Source organism: Podarcis vaucheri, assembly GCF_965113315.1.
Source record: "Podarcis vaucheri genome assembly, chromosome: 6".
In the NCBI taxonomy this organism is placed as follows: domain Eukaryota; kingdom Metazoa; phylum Chordata; class Lepidosauria; order Squamata; family Lacertidae; genus Podarcis; species Podarcis vaucheri.
In genome coordinates, this window is record NC_138764.1 from 84,335,462 (window position 1) to 84,355,515 (window position 20,054).

At 41.4% G+C, this 20,054-nt stretch overlaps 3 protein-coding genes across 4 annotated transcripts in view; 1 reads left to right on the forward strand and 2 right to left on the reverse strand.

Moving 5' to 3' along the window:
- The window catches only part of KCNS1 (potassium voltage-gated channel modifier subfamily S member 1), an 81,395-nt gene extending 78,256 nt beyond the window's left edge, over nt 1–3,139 (forward strand). The window contains exon 5 of the mRNA XM_082226229.1: nt 1,304–3,139. The gene's annotated coding sequence lies outside the window, so the exon portion shown is untranslated. The remainder of the gene's footprint in view (nt 1–1,303) is intronic.
- Nucleotides 1–20,054, reverse strand: part of PABPC1L (poly(A) binding protein cytoplasmic 1 like) — a 149,717-nt gene that overhangs the window by 54,054 nt on the left and 75,609 nt on the right. The gene's annotated exons all lie outside the window — the stretch shown is intronic.
- The window catches only part of STK4 (serine/threonine kinase 4), a 64,363-nt gene that overhangs the window by 10,872 nt on the left and 33,437 nt on the right, over nt 1–20,054 (reverse strand). The gene's annotated exons all lie outside the window — the stretch shown is intronic.

Here is a 20,054-nt window from a genome sequence, read left to right on the forward strand (position 1 = left end):
GGTCTTGAAAGACCTACATTGGCTCCCAGTACGTTTCCGAGCACAATTCAAAGTGCTGGTGTTGACCTTTAAAGCCCTAAATGGCCTCGGCCCAGTATACCTGAAGGAGCGTCTCCACCCCCATCATTCTGCCCGGACGCTGAGGTCCAGCGCCGAGGGCCTTCTGGCGGTTCCCTCATTGCGAGAAGCAAAGCTACAGGGAACCAGGCAGAGGGCCTTTTCGGTAGTGGCGCCCGCCCTGTGGAACGCCCTCCCATCAGATGTCAAAACGATAAACAACTACCTGACATTCAGAAGACATCTTAAGGCAGCCCTGTTCAGGGAAGTTTTTAATGTATGATATTTTAGTGTTTTTTTGGTTTCCATGGAAGCCGCCCAGAGTGGCTTGGGGAAACCCAGCCAGATGGGCGGGGTACAAATAATAAATTATTATTATTATTATTATTATTATTATTATTATTATTATTATTATTATATCCCACCTTTCCTGCAGGGAGTTCAAGGCAGCATACATAACTCTCCCAGCTTCCCTTTAACTGCTCAGTTGACAGGGGAACAGCTTAGAGTGGAGAAATGGAGGTTGGACTGCAGACAAAAGTTATTTTTATGGAGCCTCACTCAGTTGATCAGTGGGCCACATAAGATTAAGCAGTGGGACAGAATCTGCACAAAGTGCAGTCATAATATGCACATTCCCAAAAGCCTACTGGGGATTATGCATATTGGCTGGGAAATACACACAATTCCCTCTTAACAGTTGGATTATGAGCACATTCTCCATGAGGTCTGGTGAAGGTGCACAATGTGCTGTTATGCATATTAACCACTCGATTTACATTCCACCTAACAGAATGATATAGACAGATTACAAAATCTGTGCAGGTAGGAGAAAAAAGCAGTAGCCAATCCACTTTACCTGACATCAAAGTTGGCAATGGTAGGGAAATGCAACTGTTAACAGGAAATATGTTGTACTTATTATAAAACACTGTGTCTTTTTTATGCTTAATTTGCTGCAATCATTGGCAAGAGCTTTTTAATGCTTATGTACCCATCTAAATTCTGTAGGGAACCTCAAGTCAGCTTTGATTTGTGTATCAGTGGGAAAACTGATTATTTGCTTGCGTCACGGAAGCAGCAGAGATATGGATCAGGAAGGAATCTTTTGAATTACCTAACTCTCCTCTTTCATCAAATGCTAGCAGCATACCCTCTTGACGTATCTGATAATACAGTTTACACATTATGTACCACAACTAGGAGTTGCGGAACTAACCAGTTCTTTTTTGTCTGCCTTTTTTAGAGTGGTATACTGAGGAAAACCAGCACCACTTTGAGAACGCTCAGACAACTCATTTATTGAAGCTGTGTCACCCAGAAATAAAAGAAGCTTAAATCAAAATGGCTCTGTTGAGAATCCAGGCATAAGCATCTAAAGCAGCATTGTTTACAACGGTACTTTGTGAGGTTCCCTAGGGGATGGGCTATGAGGTTGGAGCAGGTGGCGCTGTTAAGACAAAATGAAGTATAAGTGGCAGCCAAAGGAAATATAGAAGGAAGGAATCAGGCATAAAATAAAAGTCCAAGTATGAGAATCACAAAAACATTAAAGAAAAATGGAGTGTTTAAAGTATCACCAATTTTGTCAAGCAGAATCAGAGAGATGTCTTGTTCTCATTTTCCCTTTGAAGCCTTAATGCCCCCAGCGTAACATCTCCGACTCAAAGCAAGCTCACAGCAAAGCAATTTTGGACAAGGATAACACTTCTTTCTCCAGGTCTGTGTGTCTGTCCCATTGTTTCTACCGAAGAACATGCAGCAGAGTTCTCCGGGCACCAGTCTTCTCTGATGCTTTGCAGTTGAAGGGTAAATGAAGACGTGTACTTTCACTTTTACTGCTCCCTCTGAACAAGAGGTGATGGGAAGTAGGCAAGCCATGACTTCACCACAGATCTGACACTGTGCATGGTGACTGATGCATCAGGCAAGGTGCACACAGTTAAGTTACAGTGAGAAGGAAGCTTGCCCACATCAGAATGCACACTACTTGGTTGGGTATGGCAGTGACCTGGGACTCAGCAACAGGGACTGGCCTTCAGGGTCCACACCTTCAGCAAGCAGTTTTGAAAGTATGCAGCATTATATAAAAATCAAGACCCCAGTATGTCCAAGTCTCCCCTTCACAACAATCAATACAGAGCAAGTAGCAATAAGACGCCAGATTTGACCCTGGAAGTGGTTATATTTCAGTTTCTGGCAGTATTGACCCTGGAAGTGGTTGTATTTCAGTTTCTGGCAGTATAAATAGTATGCTAAGTGCTTGGGCATCCCCATGGGGTGGAAGGTATTCTGGTTACAAGATTACGAACACCTCTGCTTCAATAACCTTAGCTAAGAGAGAGCTCTGTAATCAATACATTTAAGTTCTCTTTCAAATAAAAGATGCATGAACTTCCACTTTCCACTAGCTACGCTGGCCGAGTACAGACATGCCTCTCCCAGGCTCCTCACTACAGTTCACCTTCCTCTTGTCCCCTTTCATAGCAACCCCAGTCTTGTTCTAGCCCATGACGTTTCATAGCAATTGGATTTTGGAATCATAGCACTGTAGAGCTGGAAGGGGCGACAAGGATTATCTAGCCTAACCTCCTACAATGCAGGAATCTTTCGCTTGAACCCATTACCCTGAGATTAAGTCTCCTATTCTACCAGCTGAGCTATCCCGTTCTCATCCCAGTCCCTCTTCCCACAGTCAGCATCACTTATAAGAAAATATATATATATTTAAGATGGCATTGATTTTCTTAGCATCCAAGTTGTTTCTATAGGCCTATACCACCTATTTATTCTTTAGGACTTAGCAACCATTCTACAACAATGGCTTGCAAATAACTTTCCATGGAACAAAAGTTCATCTGGTGTTAAGCTAAGTTCGGTAACAGAATGAAAGATGACTGAGAAGCAGCTTTGCCTGCTATAATGATGGTCCTCCGCCATCTTTCCTGCATGACCAGGTAAGAGTCACAGGTTCTTCATCTCGTTCTCAATTCTGACTCCCATCTATGGAATGCTCACCTGGGATCATTTGCACAACAAGTGATATATGTCATGTAAACAGGCTGAATTGTGTTTTGTTGAACTTTATTGTTTAATTGTTATTTTATATATTTATCATTTATATAATCTTATTGTTTACACTGCCTTGAGCCCCCCCCCCAGGGGCAACATAAAAATGTTCTCACTTTCTAACTTTCAGAGGCAGACAAAGAAGTCAACACTTTTTCAAGATAAGCAAAGCTATTAAAAGATACTGAAACAGCAGGCACCAGGTCTCAGAAGTTTGATATATACTTTTGTGTATAATTTTTCATGGGTTGTGGGGAGAGAAGCATAAAGCTATGCCAATGGCTGTGAGGAAATTCCTGTAAATTTACAACACAGGATTTTATTAATCTTTCAGAGGAAGCGAAAAATAAAAACCTTAGAACAAGCTTCTGCTTTTAATGCAACTTAATTATTTAGGTTCACTGTGGGCTACAGCATGCAACACAATTCTTAACAGCTTGCATGTTGGATTTTGGTTCAGGATGTTCAAAAGTGGTGGAGGGGAACCATTTTGCTCTAAACCACAGCTCCCTTAACAAGGAATAAGAGACACACTTAAGAAGACCCAGGGGACTTTTACACATTAGCAAAACAGGATGGGAACAGGTTTGGGATCTGTTCAGCTGAACTCATAATATGCATTACCTAATATGGTTGAGAGTGGGTGGCAGTTCTCATAGAAAACAAAAAGTCTACCAAACCAGGAATGTACACATGGTACCCTAGAGGCAACTCAACTGTTCTGATGTCTTCCTGCTACGTACTTAAATAAAGGGAGGGATCTCAAATATGTGACGTATATACTGGGGCAGAGGGGAGGACTCTGAGTACTCCCTACAAAGGCCTTTTCCTGGTGGGCAACAAGGGAGAGCCCTCCTTGCACATAGCATATTTCTTACTGGGTGTCAGGGGAGGGGGACAGATACACACAGCACAAGTATGCAATTTGCTATTGCAAATGCGATTTTCTCTTACTGATCAATTTCTCTCCCTCTCTCCAACAGAGAAGGTCATTTAGCACAGATATTAAGGCTGTGCTCAGAAAAGCTGAGAGTTGTTCGGAGACCCCTAGTCCCCTCACAGTTACAATACTCAGAGAGGTTGAGCAATCAATCCCTCTTCCCAGGCAATTCTGGGAATTGTAGCTCTGTGAGGGGAATAGGGGTCTATAGGGGTCTTCTAACACCTCAGCACCCGTAACAAGCCACAGTCCCCAGGGTTCTTTAGGGGAAGCCATGACTGTTTGAAGTGATGTGATGCTGCCTTAAAAGGGGAGCTGGCTTCTGGCACCAGGCCAATTGGCAGACCAGCTCTGTGTTATGAAGATGTCTGCAAATGGGACATGAAAGCTGGCAACATCAACCCCACCCGGTGGGAACCTCTTGCAGATAATCACAGTGCCTGGAGACAGACAGTCAAATCGTGTACCAACAGCAGTGACCAGAAGAGAAATGACCATTAGGAAGGAGCACGGGGAGAAGAAACGTCCCGGTGCATCTGTAGCTGAGCAGTTGGATGTCTTCTTCTGCCCCAGCAACAACAAAGCATGTCTCTCCCTCATTGGTCTCTACAGCCACAGTAGTTACTGCAACCTGCCAATAGTCTGGCCTCACCCCCAAGGGCGCACTCTTCCATTGTCTTCCGAGACAGACAGATGCCAACCAGATGGGGCCCCAACATTAAACGGAAATCAGCAATGTGCCTAAACTCTCTTTTAGAACCCAGTTTTTAATCCAGATTGCTGATGGTTTATGTAAAAACAATCAGCCAACAGAAGTGGGTAGAACGGGATAGAAAGAATTCACACATAAGGAATAGTCCCACAACACACTCCTAGCTTCAGTTGCAAGTCTCAGATGGGTTCAAATAGGGTTGGCACACACCTGGCATTTCCCAGACATATCCGGTATTCTGCCGGTAGCAGTGTCAGGGCAGAAATTGGCAAAATGTCCTGGATTTTCACTGTTTCAAATATGGCAACTCTAGTAAGCAAAACCAACATTTTATAAACAGTATATAAAATAACTATAATGCCAGCTATTATGTAGTTACCATGAAGTAGCTTTTAACAATACAAATGCTTGTTTTGGTCTCTTTACTTTGTTTTAATTTTAGAGTTTTTCTCAATACTTCCTGAGAAGCGTTGTAAATAAGCACTAGTGTATGTTTGGAGCAACTAACTAAAGTGATACAAGTTTTCTGGCAACCATGGTTGACAGTATTCATTAGGTACTTATAAGCACTTTAAATGTTTCATGAGGAGGAGCAATCAACCTTTAGCTTTTTATGCTGGCCATTTTAAAGGTGTGCTTTGGAAGCCAATAAAGATTCCTCAATTAGAAAACTGACTTAAAAGCTATAAACATAATCAACCATGCTGAGCATATCTGGCAATTCGGTATAAATGTGACATAATTCAGCATGTGAATTGAAACAATTCAACAGCCTGAGAACCCCCATATTGCATGTTTCTAGCCCTTGCAGCTGCAGTAATTCATTTGAATCTATGTGATTCCTAATGGAATCCCAGGTTATGTCTAGCAAGTTACACTGCCACGTGCCAAGCAATTCAGAATGCAAAACAAACAACTATATGCAAGTCTAATTTATGCAAGGATGGGGAGGCAGAATTGCCTCGTGCCTGTTATTTAACCCTCCCCACCTATTTTAACCTCACTGGAGGGTTCCTGAAGCTGAGGAAGATCCTGAAGCTGAGGCTCCAATACTTTGGCCACCTCATGAGAAGAGAAGACTCCCTGGAAAAGACCCTGATGTTGGGAAAGATTGAGGGCAGATGGAGAAGGGGATGACAGAGGACGGGATGGCTGGACAGTGTTCTCAAAGCTACCAGCATGAGTTTGACCAAACTGCGGGAGGCAGTGAAAGACAGGAGTGCCTGGCGTGCTCTGGTCTATGGGGTCACGAAGAGTCGGACACGACTAAACAACAACAAACAACCTATTTTAACAGAATTGAGCTTATGATTCCTATGGATAAGTCAATGAAAGTGATGTAACCCATTGCACATCCATCAGACAAAGTAGTCCATAAATATTTTAAAAAGCTTACTTCAAACTGACAATAGTTTATCTGGCAAAAAATAGAGTGCCCCCCGCAATGCACTTGCTCCAATTGTTGGGAGAGTTTCAGGCTCCCTAGAGAAAATTTGAAGAATCCTTTCCGTCATCCCAAATTTCTTCACCAATGAATAGACTGGATCATTTTCAACACAACCGTGGATCTAGTTTTAAGCACTGTTAAAGGAATCAATGAGCTTGGCTGCTATTCCTTCCAGTCCTACTCTTAAGCCCACTGCTTCATTCATTCAGAATGAACTAACAGTATAAAGGTAAAAGTAAAGGACTCCTGGAACAATTAAGTTCAGTCGAAGGCAACTATGGGGTGCGGCGCTCACCTCGCTTTCAGGCTGAGGGACCCAGTGTTTGTCCACAGCTTTCTGGATCATGTGGCCAGCATGCCTAAACCGCTTCTGGCGCAATGGAACATCGTGACGTAAGCCAGAATGCATGGAAACGCCGTTTACCTTCCCGCTATAGAGGTACCTATTCAACTACTTGCACTGGTGTGCTTTCAAACTGCTAGGTTGGCAGGAGCTGGGACAGAGCAACGGGAGCTCACTCCGTCACAGGGATTCGAATCGCCGACCTTCTGATCAGCAAGCCCAAGAGGCTCAGTGGTTTAGACCACAGCGCCACCCTTTTGTCTCTTTTTACTAACAGTATGGGCTCCAATCAGCATTCTGAGCTGAAGTTTCTCAGGTTATTTGTTTTCTGGCTCCCCTGAAAAGCTGGAAAAGATTTGGCTACCCATGATAACAGTAGAAAATGTAGGCCATTAACACGTTAAGTAGGCCCTGCTCCATCACTAAGAAGTTACACTCTTATCTAAGGGCTTTTTGAGGTATGTTGAGTTCTCAGGTGGCCAACCTATGACACATCTGAACAGGAGCAGGAAGGGCCAGAGGCTTGGGCTATGGGATAAAACCAGATCTACATCCCTGCCTCCTCCAGTGCTGCCTGTGCCACAGCTTAGTAAGTTAGAAGAAAACCTACCAAGATCATTTGGGGAGCTGGGGAAGAACTGCCCATGTACTGTACTTTGCCCTATTTGCCAAAAGGATCGGCCACCAATGTTTTAAGTAAGGATGTCCAAACAGTCTAATACCATCCTGTATCGTTTTCATTGGCACTCAGTTATAGATTTGTTCCTCCTGTTCTATGGGGATTTTTTTTTAAGAACCCATGAGAATTTCTTATGTAAATTGTATAGATTATATGCATCCCCCAATACATATTTTTCAATGTGCATTTATATTTTTGTACATACTTTTTGCACACTAAAACTAAAATGCAAAACCTAGAAAAGAGCACGATCCAATTGAGAACTGTGTACCAATCTGCAAGCATTTTCAGGACCATCAAATTAGGTCAATCAGCTGAAAAAAGACGGGAATGAACAAATCCATCCTCCATTTCTAGTCCTGTGTGTGCATAATAAATTCACACAGGCTGCTGCTACTAACATGCATTTTCACCTTGAATGTAAGCCTGAATGGAAGTGCCCTCAACTACACACCTCTGGCAAGAACAGCCATTTCCCACATCTGCACTTAAGCTACCAGCACTATCCCTCAACCTCTGGGCCAAGGAAGTTAACTCTTCACAGGCTGATCCAGCAGCAGCAATGAGCCACGGAAATGAGGTTAAATGGAAGTGGGGAGTGTTTGCATTCAACCTGTTAGCAGAGCTGGGATTTGCTTGGCACCCACTGCATTTTCAGAAGGAGACATGTTGCTTAGAAAAATGGGAGAGCAAAATTAAATACAATGGAAATGAAAAATATTTTGATGCCTCGTCATAGTTTTATGCTTTCATCCTCTTTGCTTTTTGCAGAGAAACACGGTGGGCATTATTAGGCTTGTGACAGACTCCTGAAAGAGGGTAACACCACAGGAATTGTGGTACCTGGATTAAAGAGATTTGTATATTTATCCGTGTGGTTTAGAGAACACTGTCTAGATGATTATGCAAATAGGACACCCACACTGAGAGCGTAGGTAGGAGCTATATAATGGGAGAAAGGCTTGCTGTTCTCCATCAGCGACAGCAGCATCCCTGACTACTTCTGAGGAATTCTACTTCAATAGCGCTTAAATCCCTTAGGAGTTCTTCAATGCATTCCCATATAAGAGTTGGCAGCAATGAATAGACATTTACACGTAAAGTGTGAGTTAAATTCAACCCAGAGTGAATGATTAAAAATTGCAGTACATTTTGAAATAGCTTCAGATCAGAACACAGTTGCCCAGGACTTTATAACTTCTGCATGAAAAATGTTAAGCCTGCAATCCAGGCAATCACATTCTGCACCAAGGAAAGGGGGATTCTGCACCCTGCCATTAAAAACAAATACTATTAAAACAAATTTAATTAAAAAATAATTAGTAAACACATCAGCAGTAATTGGCAGATAAAACTACACTGAGAGAAAGAGAGCTTAAAACACTTTCCCTGCATTCAAAACATCAGCTCACAGCACTGCCGATGAATATAGCCAACTCACGCAAATCCTGGCTTAATAAGCCTTTGGTCCAAGGATTTGGTCCAAGCATGGCCTGAATACCCACCACAGTCATACGGGCATTTTAACAACAATGTTTTTAGCTGACAACTATAGGCGGCCTGGTGCTCCCCAGACATTTTAGTCTACAACTTCCCTCAGTCCCGTGCTGATTTTTATTCAGCTCTATTTTTAGTATATTCTAATCGAGATAATGGCCAATTTGTTGGGAGAATTTTAAAATGGTGTTGTTTGTACACTGAATTGTACAAACAACATTTAATAAAATTAACACGGTGCTCTTCAAACATTTCTGGGCTCCAGCTCACCTCATTCCTGACAGCTGACCACAGTGGCTAGGGCTGATGGGAGTTGGACTGCAACAAGATCTGGAGCAGGGTTTCTAGCTGTTTTAGACTACAACTCCCATTATCCCTGACCCGACCACTGGTCCTGGTAGCTAGGGATGATGGGATTTGTAGTCCCAACAGCAGCTGGAGATCCAAGTTTGGGAAACCCTGATCGGGAAGGTACCATATTGCCTACCACTGAAATAAATGGGATTGTGTGTCTGAACCAAGCCACTTAATTCTGGGCTATCCACATTTTAATGCAATTCATATTAAGTTTATCCTGGTTAGACATAGAATCATAGAAGAGACCACAAGGGCCATCAAGTCCAACCCCCTGCCAAGCAGGAAACACCACCAGAGCACTCCTGACATATGGTTGTCAAGCCTCTGCTTAAAGACCTCCAAAGTAGGAGACTCCACCACACTCCTTGGCAGCAAATTCCACTGTCGAACAGCTCTTACTGTCAGGAAGTTCTTCCTAATGTTTAGGTGGAATCTTCTTTCTTGTAGTTTGGATCCATTGCTCCGTGTCCGCTTCTCTGGAGCAGCAGAAAACAACCTTTCTCCCTCCTCTATGTGACATCCTTTTATATATTTGAACATGGCTATCATATCACCCCTTAACCTCCTCTTCTCCAGGCTAAACATGCCCAGCTCCCTTAGCCGTTCCTCATAAGGCATCGTTTCACCACGTCATTACACCACTGAACCATTTTTGGATGTAACTGGGAACTCCGGCTTAAAAACAAATCAGGTTCATCACAACAAAGCTGGCATGCATGGGAAGGGAAAAGAATGCAGCCACAACACTCACTCCTGGCTTCATAACTCGTGGTTTATGAAGCAGGGGATATACATCCAAACCAGTCAAATAAAGGGCTAATGTGCCAGGCACCTCTGACAACTTAAATTCTACACACCTCTGACAACTTAAATTCTATGCAGACTTGATTGAAAGGAAGGAAATGTCAAGGTGTCTCAACTGTCTTCCTCCACACAGCCGTCAGTTACAAACATTTCATCTCCTAAATCTTTAAAGGACATCAAAAGGCTCTGATGTCTTAATCCAATAATACACAAAGGACAAGGCATCTCTCCCCCCCCCCACTTCCCTATAACTGAATTACAAGACAAGTGAAGGTCAATTTCTCTGAACCAACACAAAGAAACAGAAACACACACACACCTTTCTGCAGGCAGATATTTATTTGCTGGAGATGATGCTTAAAAGTGCTTACACCATGGCAGACCTCTGCAGTTTTATGACAATATATTTTCTCCTTAAAAATTATTACTCTTTCCCCTATTTTAGCAAGCAGGACACTTAAAAGCCCGACAGAGCAATAAATCAACTTTCTATGCTTGAAGGTCACATATGTATAAAACGCACAAAGCAAGAGTTTTAGGCATATTTTTCTTTCAAAGCACAGCATTTGAGCATAGCACTCTGCTTATTTAGTTCAAAAGAAAAAGCATCAAAAGCAGTCCATGCAGCATATTTGCATCAGAGAAAGGAGACCAGCATGTAAAATAATGCAAAAATACAAATAAAAATTTACAGGGCTGGTCCAAAATACAGCAGGGTCCTCTTAGTAGTTCCAGTGCCTTCAGAAACTCAGGACCAGCCAGAGAGGTTTCTGCAGCACTTTCATTACACAATTTTTATTGTAAGCTGAAGATGCAGCTCTTTACCCTTTGACATTTGAGATATGTATTTTTAGGACTAGACCTACTCTTGTGATTCTAATTTGTTTTAAACTGTTTTTTTATGTTTTATTTTAGATTGTTGTGACCCACCTTGGGGTGAAAGGCGAGTAATAATCATCATCATCATCAAGTGATGTTGAAACATACATTTTTAACAGAGAAGTCGACAAAGTGCTATTCACAAACCACTTACTGTAACTGATATAATGCTGAAAACATTGTATTTCTTCTAAAGCAGAGATGGGGAACCTATTGCTCCCCCCCCCAGGTGTTTTTGAACTACAACTCCCATTATCCTGTTAGCATAGCCAATGGTGTCAGGGACAATGGGATTTGTAGCTGAGCAAGGAACTGGAGGGCAATGGCTTGTCCATCCCTGTTCTACAGGACTCACAACTGATGAGAAACCATGTAATACTGATTTACTGACTCATCAACTATGTTGAGCTTTTGAGAGCCTATGAATCAATCCTCTTCAGGAGGGGGGAAAAAGAAAAGAAAAGCACCGGACTCATGGGATGACTTTACTGAATTTGATTACATTAATTTGTTCAAAGATTTGGCACTCATTAACAATTGTGTGCAAGGCAGACAACAAAAGAGAAGCCAGACCCTTTTGAACAAATAAGAACTAAGAAAGGATTAATGAAGCCTTAGATTAGACTGAACACATTTGTTCGGAGTATGTCCAAAATGATAATGTCTTCATTTGCTCCTTGTCTTGGCACTTTTCGCTCTAACATTCAGCCCTCATTACAGTGTTTTGTCTGTTAACTTATGGTTTCTCTTCTATGAAATTCTCTATTTGAGCATTTTCCTACAACATGCCACCAGCTCTACAAGCACAAACAAGCATAATCTTTTGCACCGGCATCGTGACAGCTCCTCATAGTGCTGACAGGCTCTGCATGAAACAAAGCACATGCTTTGACTGCACAATGTCTCAGGTTTAACCCATGACATCTCCAGTCAACATGGAATCAGGTAGAAGATGATGGGAAAGATCCCTGCCTGAGCCCTTGGAAAGCTTCTACATGTAAGAGTAGAGAATTCTGGGATAGGTGGACAAATAGTCTGAAGTGGTATCAGGCAGCTTCCTGGGTACCTGAGGAAAGTACATAGGTCTACTCGCTCGAACATTTAAAGTTATGGCTTACTGGTATTGCATATTATTGCATTCTGGGAATGCCCAGCTAGCTTTTATCCTGACAGTGGTTCCAGAAATAGGTCCAACTCACAATCATGGTCCAGAACACAAGATGAAGTGATGCTCTTCTAGGCCTCTTATGAGATCAACTTATTTTTAATGGAGAGCCAATGCAAGAACGGTCAAGTGTTGTCTCTCACTCCAACCGGCCTCGCAAGCTGTTGTGAGGAACAATATACTATAATGCACACTACCAAGGTTCCTTAGAAGAAAAAGCAACATTCAAATGTGGTGAGTTTGAATCCCCCCAAAATGAGTTTTTACATTTAATTTTTGTTTAGCAAAACCAATGATTGATTGGGAAGGAAAACAAAAAGCAAACTCAGTGGTTCATTGCTTTGTGCTTGGAATGTTCGCTGTTGTATCCCCTCAGAACAAAATCCTAAAGTTCCATCTTGCTTCAATGGCACTGTTACTCAGTAACGGCATTTAATTGGAAGCCAGGCTCACCAAGGTCAAGTCGGAGCCCTGAACCGCTGTCAGGTCTTGCTACCATATCTCCCACACACAACCCAGGCCTATTTCTCTATCTCACAAGCAGCAAGTGATTCTTTGACCCCTCCATCCAATTCACTCTCATTTCCATCAAACCTGCAGGAGAATATATTGGACTGATGATCCCACTGAGCTAAAGGATGTGCTGTGTAAGCTTGGGGTTACCGAATTCAGCTTATCAGTCTACACAGAGAGAACAGAATGTTCATAATATAACCGTCTCTCAGTTTATTCTTTTAGAATCCTGCACGCAACTTTGTTTTAAAGTCTTCATAATCCTAAAACTGCTGAACACTACAAAATTATACCATCAGTAGCAACAATAAAGGCATAAAACTTTTACAAATCTGATCAGTGTCACGTTTATGAAGAGAAAAACTTTTGACTGATGAGCCTGTCTTATGAACTGGGATTTTTATGCCTAGTTAAGGAAGGGGATGGAAGGGGAAAATAATCATCCTTGGCAGTAGGTACTGAAAACAATTCAAGCCCTAAGCTACCTGACTTTTTCCAATTTCAAACACTGGCAGAAAGCATTTTCTAAATCTAAAAGTGATGTGCCCCCATTGTGGGTTGCAATGGAGCTCGGCGTTTCTGTGGTACATACATATATGAGGAACCTGATGTATATCAGAGATGCAGTTTGAAGCAGTTGTGTGTCTGCAGCTGGGATTCAGCAACGAGCAAAATAACATCTCTCAAAAGAAGAACTAGAGTTGGCGTGGAGGACAATATTACCTTATGAAGAACTAATCATGCCAAAGCAGCATTTGTAATCTTAATTCATTACTTTCCAATCCTATACAAGCCGTTTGAGTTTAATGGAAGTGCATACAGGATTGACAGCTTGGATAAAGCCCTATATTTTTTTAGCTCTGGTGTAATCTCAAAAACTGAAAGTTGTATTTCAGTGCCAAAAATTCCTTATCCCCTGTTATGATCAGCAGATGCAGAAAAATGCAAAGGTCAAAGCAAAGATATACAAATTGCATAATTCAAAGGGATAGCAGAAATCTGCTTTTCTTGGCATACAGTTAGAACTGCCTTGGTGCGGAATTTTGATCTTTTTATTCCTGTTAGCACAGCCTTGATTCCTCATAGATAGGACTGCAAAAATCTAGCTGAAATGAAGAGCTGTCAATAGCTGTGTTCACATGTCACAGTAAACCAATGATGTAACATCCGTATGAGCAACAAACCACAATCCTGGGTTAGAATTATGTTCAAATTGAAGACGATGGATTTCTTTTGCTCCATTTGCTCTATTTCTTTTGCTTCCATTTGAAGCAAAAGGCTGTACTTGGCTCATTCAATTGGTGAAAAACCACCATGATCTCCTGTTTGGATTTAATGCTAAGCCAGGAGTCCTAGTTTGTTGCTTCTGCTCATGCAAAGGAAGCAGCAAACTGTTCACCAACAGAACAAGTACCGGTACATTACTAAGTGACTTTAAAATAGCACTACACTGGAGACAATCCTATTTCTGCACAATGCATTTTCATCTAAGTTTTGATTTAGAACTACCTTCACGAGGAAGTCTAATATTAGTTAAAGGACCCATCCTATCTCAAGCTTCCTGTTTCTCAAATTTCAGTATTATGCAAGAAGACAAAACTCCTCAGTTATGGATGCATCATAGCATACTCATTTTTAAAAGCTGTCCCACTGATAAACAGGATAATCTAACACAAACTATACTCCAGACACATCTATCTACTCATCTCTAGTTTAAAATACGAAGCTACCATGCAAAGTTATTAATAAAAATGCACACGATAGTGAAGCTTTTATATAGTGTCTAAATATAGATAGCCAAATGCAAATATAGCAGGTGTCTAAACTATGTTTTTTCTCCCTATAATCTGCCAGTGAGAAATGTTGGGACAGAAATTCCTTTAGATATCGTACAGCAAAATCACTGGTTTTTTAGCTATAAAATACCTAGTATACTAAAAGGAATGCTTCACTTTTGTGTATGCATCTATCTGCTAGCAGAATTCTTCACATGTGAATCTCTCAATAGTAAACCCTCCAGTGTGAGCTGCTGTTTAGCTTATGGCAAGAGTTGAATAAATGCCTCTTCAAACAGGCTTCTGGGGTGGGGTGATGTTATGTTATGAGGCCAGTCACTAATGGGGTCTTGCTTGCTGTATTATTAGAACTGTGGCCAGTGCACTTCTATCTGATATATTGAAAGGTTTCATACTGTAATGGTTTTATGAACCCCATCTATTGTGTGTTTTAAATTGAAAGCTGTCGTGGTTAATGAAGAGCAAGCTACAATGTACAGAAGGAAATTTAGTTCTGGAGTAACAACATGAGAAGCGCCATGGCAAGTTCGGCCAAACTCTGTGCTAATATAAAACCCATCGTTTATAAAGCATAAAAGCAATGGCTTTTTCCACCTGCCTCCACCCACCCTGCAGCCTTAGGAGCCTTTCCCAAACTATGATTTTAGGAACATCAGAAGCAGCTGGGAAGAGAGGAGTTCAGGGACATTTTTAAAAACAGTAATTTTACAAGTGTATGTCTTTGCTTCTCAAGTTGTATTGTGTTATTTTTCTGCCATGTGACTTGCTATTTTTATTGATTATAGTTTAGAAATTATTTATTGCAATTGTTAAGAGTGAATTTCTGTTTAGTTATCATTTGCTTATTTTTAATTTTATTGTGTACTATTGTATTCTAATGGATTGCTGAATATTACTTTATTTTATGTACCGTAAGTTGTTTCTTTTAAAGTTATGTTACCATTATGACATTTTTGGTTTGGATCATATTGATCTTTCTCGTTTTTTCAGCTTGTAAACCACCTTGTGTGTAGTAATATAAAAAGGTAGTGTATAAATTAAACGTGGAATGAAATAAATGTGGGTGTCGGAACTTAAGAGGTTAAGTTGTTCCCATGATGCCTCAACATTCTGACGTCAGCTTTGGAAGCTGGGAGGAGTTTTCTGTTCTGTTCCTCTCGGTCGTTGAGGGAGAAGGGCGCAGTTTGTCATGGCTGCAAGAAGTCCTGGAGTTTTCTGAGAAATGTCGCAATAAAGAGCTGTAATGGACAATTTAGTGCTCTGTGTATCTGTCTGAAACGACGTGACAGCTTTGACGCTGTGTTTTACTCTGCTAGATGTGACTGGAAGAAGCAGAATGCGCAGCTGATGGGAAGCGCGCCGGACCGCTGTTAAGAGCTAAGTTGGGTTGTAAACCAATTAGCAGGTCACGTCTGATAAATACACCAATAATAAATGCTACTGATTTGGCCGTGAAGACCCTTTGCCTGTGGAAAAGTCTTGTTTCTATGTTGCCCGAACTTTAGATGGAGCTAATCACCAAACAAGGATTGACAAGAGTTAGAGAAGGAATACGTTATCAACTCTAAGCTACTGACATGCCGTCCAACATTAGAGTTCGGAAGAGAAAAAATACAACTATTTGAGGAAAGGGAGAGATGATACTGACTTGTTCAGAAGACAAATGACGCCAGCACAAAGGCCTGTAACACAGCAGACATACCGGTCATTGTAAACCAGAGCATGCTTTCATTGATCAATAAGCAATAAATCACTCGGCCTCTTGCAGTTGCTCACTATAAATCATTTCCAGAAAGGATAATAGATGTTTCCTCTGTACAACTGGCAAAATCATTAACATTCTTCAGAGCATGTTATGAAGCAGCCAAGGTATCTTAGAATGTGCAGAAAGTCCTTACCATTTGACCTTTGCCATGGCACTGCGTGCATACCAGAAGCAAATATCAAATGTTTGTGATGAAAGGGTTCCAGTTATACAGGAGGTTAACCGAAAAAAGGAAAACTTTTAAGTGGGAGAGAATGTCAGAGAAAGCACAGTTTTGCATACAAAAGGTTTAGAGAGCAAACAAAATGCTGCAAGCCTAAGGTTATTAATGCCACCCTTTTTTTCCAAAACCTACTGAACACCACTAGGTCACAGATGGAGCTAAGCATGAAACAATGTGAAAACCTCAGATTACAGGACTCAAAAGTCCATAGCTCTCCAGCTTGGAAACATTCTCCACCCCCCAGTTCCAGATGTGTGGAGAATGGATAGGATTATTTAGGGCAAACTGGATGTGACATGACTCATATTTTTTTAAAAGAAGTTTAAATAGCATCTGTGCGGGTAGGACCTGGATCCTGGTGAAAGGGGTTTGTAACACTTTACTTCCACTGTGGTCCAAAATCCAGCTCACACACTACCACCCCATGCCTACTATTTGCATTAGTAGAAATGCTTCCACTGGTACCAATGGAAGATTTCCTACCAATGCAAATGGAAGGAATGGGAAGCCCAATATCAACAGCCCCATCCCCACCTACTCTTTACTTTTCTAAAACTTGTGCAATTGCCAACTATGTAAAATATGCCACATATAGTTTGGTGATTAGCCCTCAGTGGGTGGGGAGAGTGAGGGGTACACACACTGAAGCTGAGCCCGAAACAGCTTCAAAGACTGCATTAAGCAATTTTAAGTCTCTTCACAGCTGATGTGCACAACCATATGGGCTAAATGAGTAATGTGTGTTCTCTCAAAACATTACATTCTACACTTATGCTATGAACTGGAGGTGCACAGTATATATGCAGCCTTGTCAATACACCTCCAAATGAGTGACAGCAGCCAAATCTGCACCAGATTGCACCCAGTGTGCATAATACACACCAAATCTGAGCTCCTTTGAATGGCAGAGTGAATCACTGTGGTAGGCTGTCATTTCCACAGTGATAGGAGCAATGCCAGTATGAGGATTCTCCCCATGCTTGAAAGATAATGCCCTCTTCTGCCACTATGATTTATTGAAATTTAGGCAGAAGCACAACATTGATCAGGACAAATACACCCCAAATGGGGAATACTTGAATAACACATATCAAGGAAGAAATACACTTTGGGGAAAGCCCCTAGCAAACTCTCTCGACTGTTTCCAACATGGATGACAATGCAAAATATTCATGAAACTGTGGTGATGGGAAGGGCTCCCCACTTCAGCCTCCAAGTATATTATACTTTAGAATAGATTTATCCTCAGCGATCTCAATTATATAGACAGGGAATTCAGTTAAAGGATGACATACTGAAAGGTCACTCAATCTGTGGCAAAGAAAACAGCCACCTTGGATCCACATCCCAGACCAGCAATACTGGAATGGTGCCTCCACTTCGACGGAGATGAAGATGCAATAAAAGAACAACAAGCACATCTTGTATAATGGTTTAAGGTTTGCAAATAATTAGGAATGAAGTCAGCCGTTATTACCTTCTTTCTCCCAGCCAAGACAGAGTTTGTCATCCTGAAGGGATGTTAAGGGGCAAATTTAGATACATTTTGAAAAAGCCATTCAATTAAGCCTAACTGCCTCAAACTCGGTAAACATAAAGAGGCATCATTTATGTTTCTCTCTACACAAGCAGGCTCTCGGAGAACTGCAATACAACTCTTCACAGTGAACACTCAATTTCCATGACAATCTTGGGTAAATATGCAATGAGTGACATTTTAACCTCCTGCATTTTTTTCAGACGTCTCCCAACTGACAAATAAACAAAACTTTAAAAACAGAGACCCAATTAAGCTTAAGGATGTTTTAAGAAGATTAAAAATGTAAGGAACAATGCTTCAAGTAATAAAATCTAAACTATAGTATATGTAAGCTCGAAGATGGGGAGGAAACACCATATGAGCAAACCCTTCAGGATAAAAAGGGCAGCATAATTTATTTAAATCTGCTACAGTACGTGACTAATTACATGCACTGGTGCAATGGTATTTAAGCCCCTGCTATTGAATTACTGCAACTGCTTTTGATTACTGTAATTGAAAATTCTAAGCACAACTCTCACACAGGAACAGCCATCACCTGCAGAGATCCATGCAAATATTTTGCTTTATCCTTTCAGATACTACGCCATACTGCACGACAAGGCTGCATCTTAAATAAGCAATGTGGTGCTTGCAACAATTGTTCACAGTAAGCTGAGTTGACTTCCGTCTTTACAGGTTTCCACTGTATGGTCATAGCTGTCAACCTTCCCTTTTTTTGTAGGAAATCCCCTTATTCCAGCGCCGTTTCCCGCTGCTATCCCAGATTGTTAGATATCCCGTAGACTGTCCCCGGGACTGGTGAGGCTGCTGATCCCTTATTTTCGAGGCTGTGGATCCCTTATTTTCAAATCTGAAAGTTGACAGCTATGTGTATGGTGCAGGAATGGGGGTGGGGGGACAGTGCCTGGTGAAAACTATGAGAAGGAACCACAGTTCAATGGTAGAATACATGGAGAGGAGTATCTGAGGACCAATCCTTGGCATTTCCAGTTAATGAGATCAGGCACCAAGTTATGGCGAAGATCTCGGTCTGTGATCCCAGTCAATGAAGGCAATTCTCAGCTCAATGGACTGGGCAGCTACCTATACGCCTCTGCAACGTGGCAAATGGCTTATGGAGGCAAGGTGACTTAAAAAAAAAAGTAATAAGAAATGTGATAAGCTGTTAGTGACAGGGGTTGGAGATGGTGTCTTAACACTGGAAGAAACATTTTGCCAATACGACACACTACGCATGCACACATACTTTGGCTGGGAATTACATTGCTCCTTCAGCAGTATTACAGCCTATAATGGCAGTACTAAATCTCAAGTACGTAACTGCTGGTTAGATACCAACAGGGCACGATCCTTGCCCATGTATGGCAGTATCCTCATTAAGGTGGCTTTCATCAGCCCCAACCAGCAAGATAAGGAATAATGGGTCTCCCAATCAAAAACATATGGGGGGCACCAGGTTGGGGGAGGACTGACATATAGAATTAATACTGCCATTTTCCTGCTTACTCCACCAACTGCTCCCAGTATACACACATGGTGCCAGGCTGTTAGGAGGAATGAGTAGCCTGGGCATGTATTATCTCCCATCTTCCAACTCTGCCTTCTCCTTCCACATAATCAAGATGTATAGGAGGGGTTCTCATATTGAAAGTGGTAAGGTGACAGTAGTGATCAGCAAGCAGAGCCATGCAGTAACTAAGAGACGGCCATGTACATAAAGTTTTTCAGCGTTTTTCTTTTGCCAAGTGCCTTCTACATTAGAAATCCCCATCACCATGAACACATTTCCTAGCTGACAACCGTTAGTAACAGGAAAATTACTGTAGCTTCTCAAGCTCCTTAGCCAGAAGCACGGCATAGGAAAAAAGGAAAAGAGTTCCCTTTACCATTATGCTATTTGAGATTGGCGGGGTGTGAAAAAGGTATGGGTAATTGTCACAAACGAGATAAATTACACTTCTCAACAGCCCAAATCAACTAGCATTTAGGTTCTCATATACTTACCAAGACAAAATGTACAATAAAAAAAAGGATTTAACTAAACTGTGATGCAGCTTTAAACCCACGCCACTGAACAAAACCATATGATTGAAATATGATTAGAAATCAGAACACCATTTTCATTTCACAGGCAATTTGAACTATTATTATGTATTGCTCACAATACATTCAGGATACCAAGTTAAATCATTTGTTGTTCTTACTTGTCTACATCTTAAGCAATTCAGTATTGTCTGTTTTAAGGAAGCATTTCTTTGTAATAAT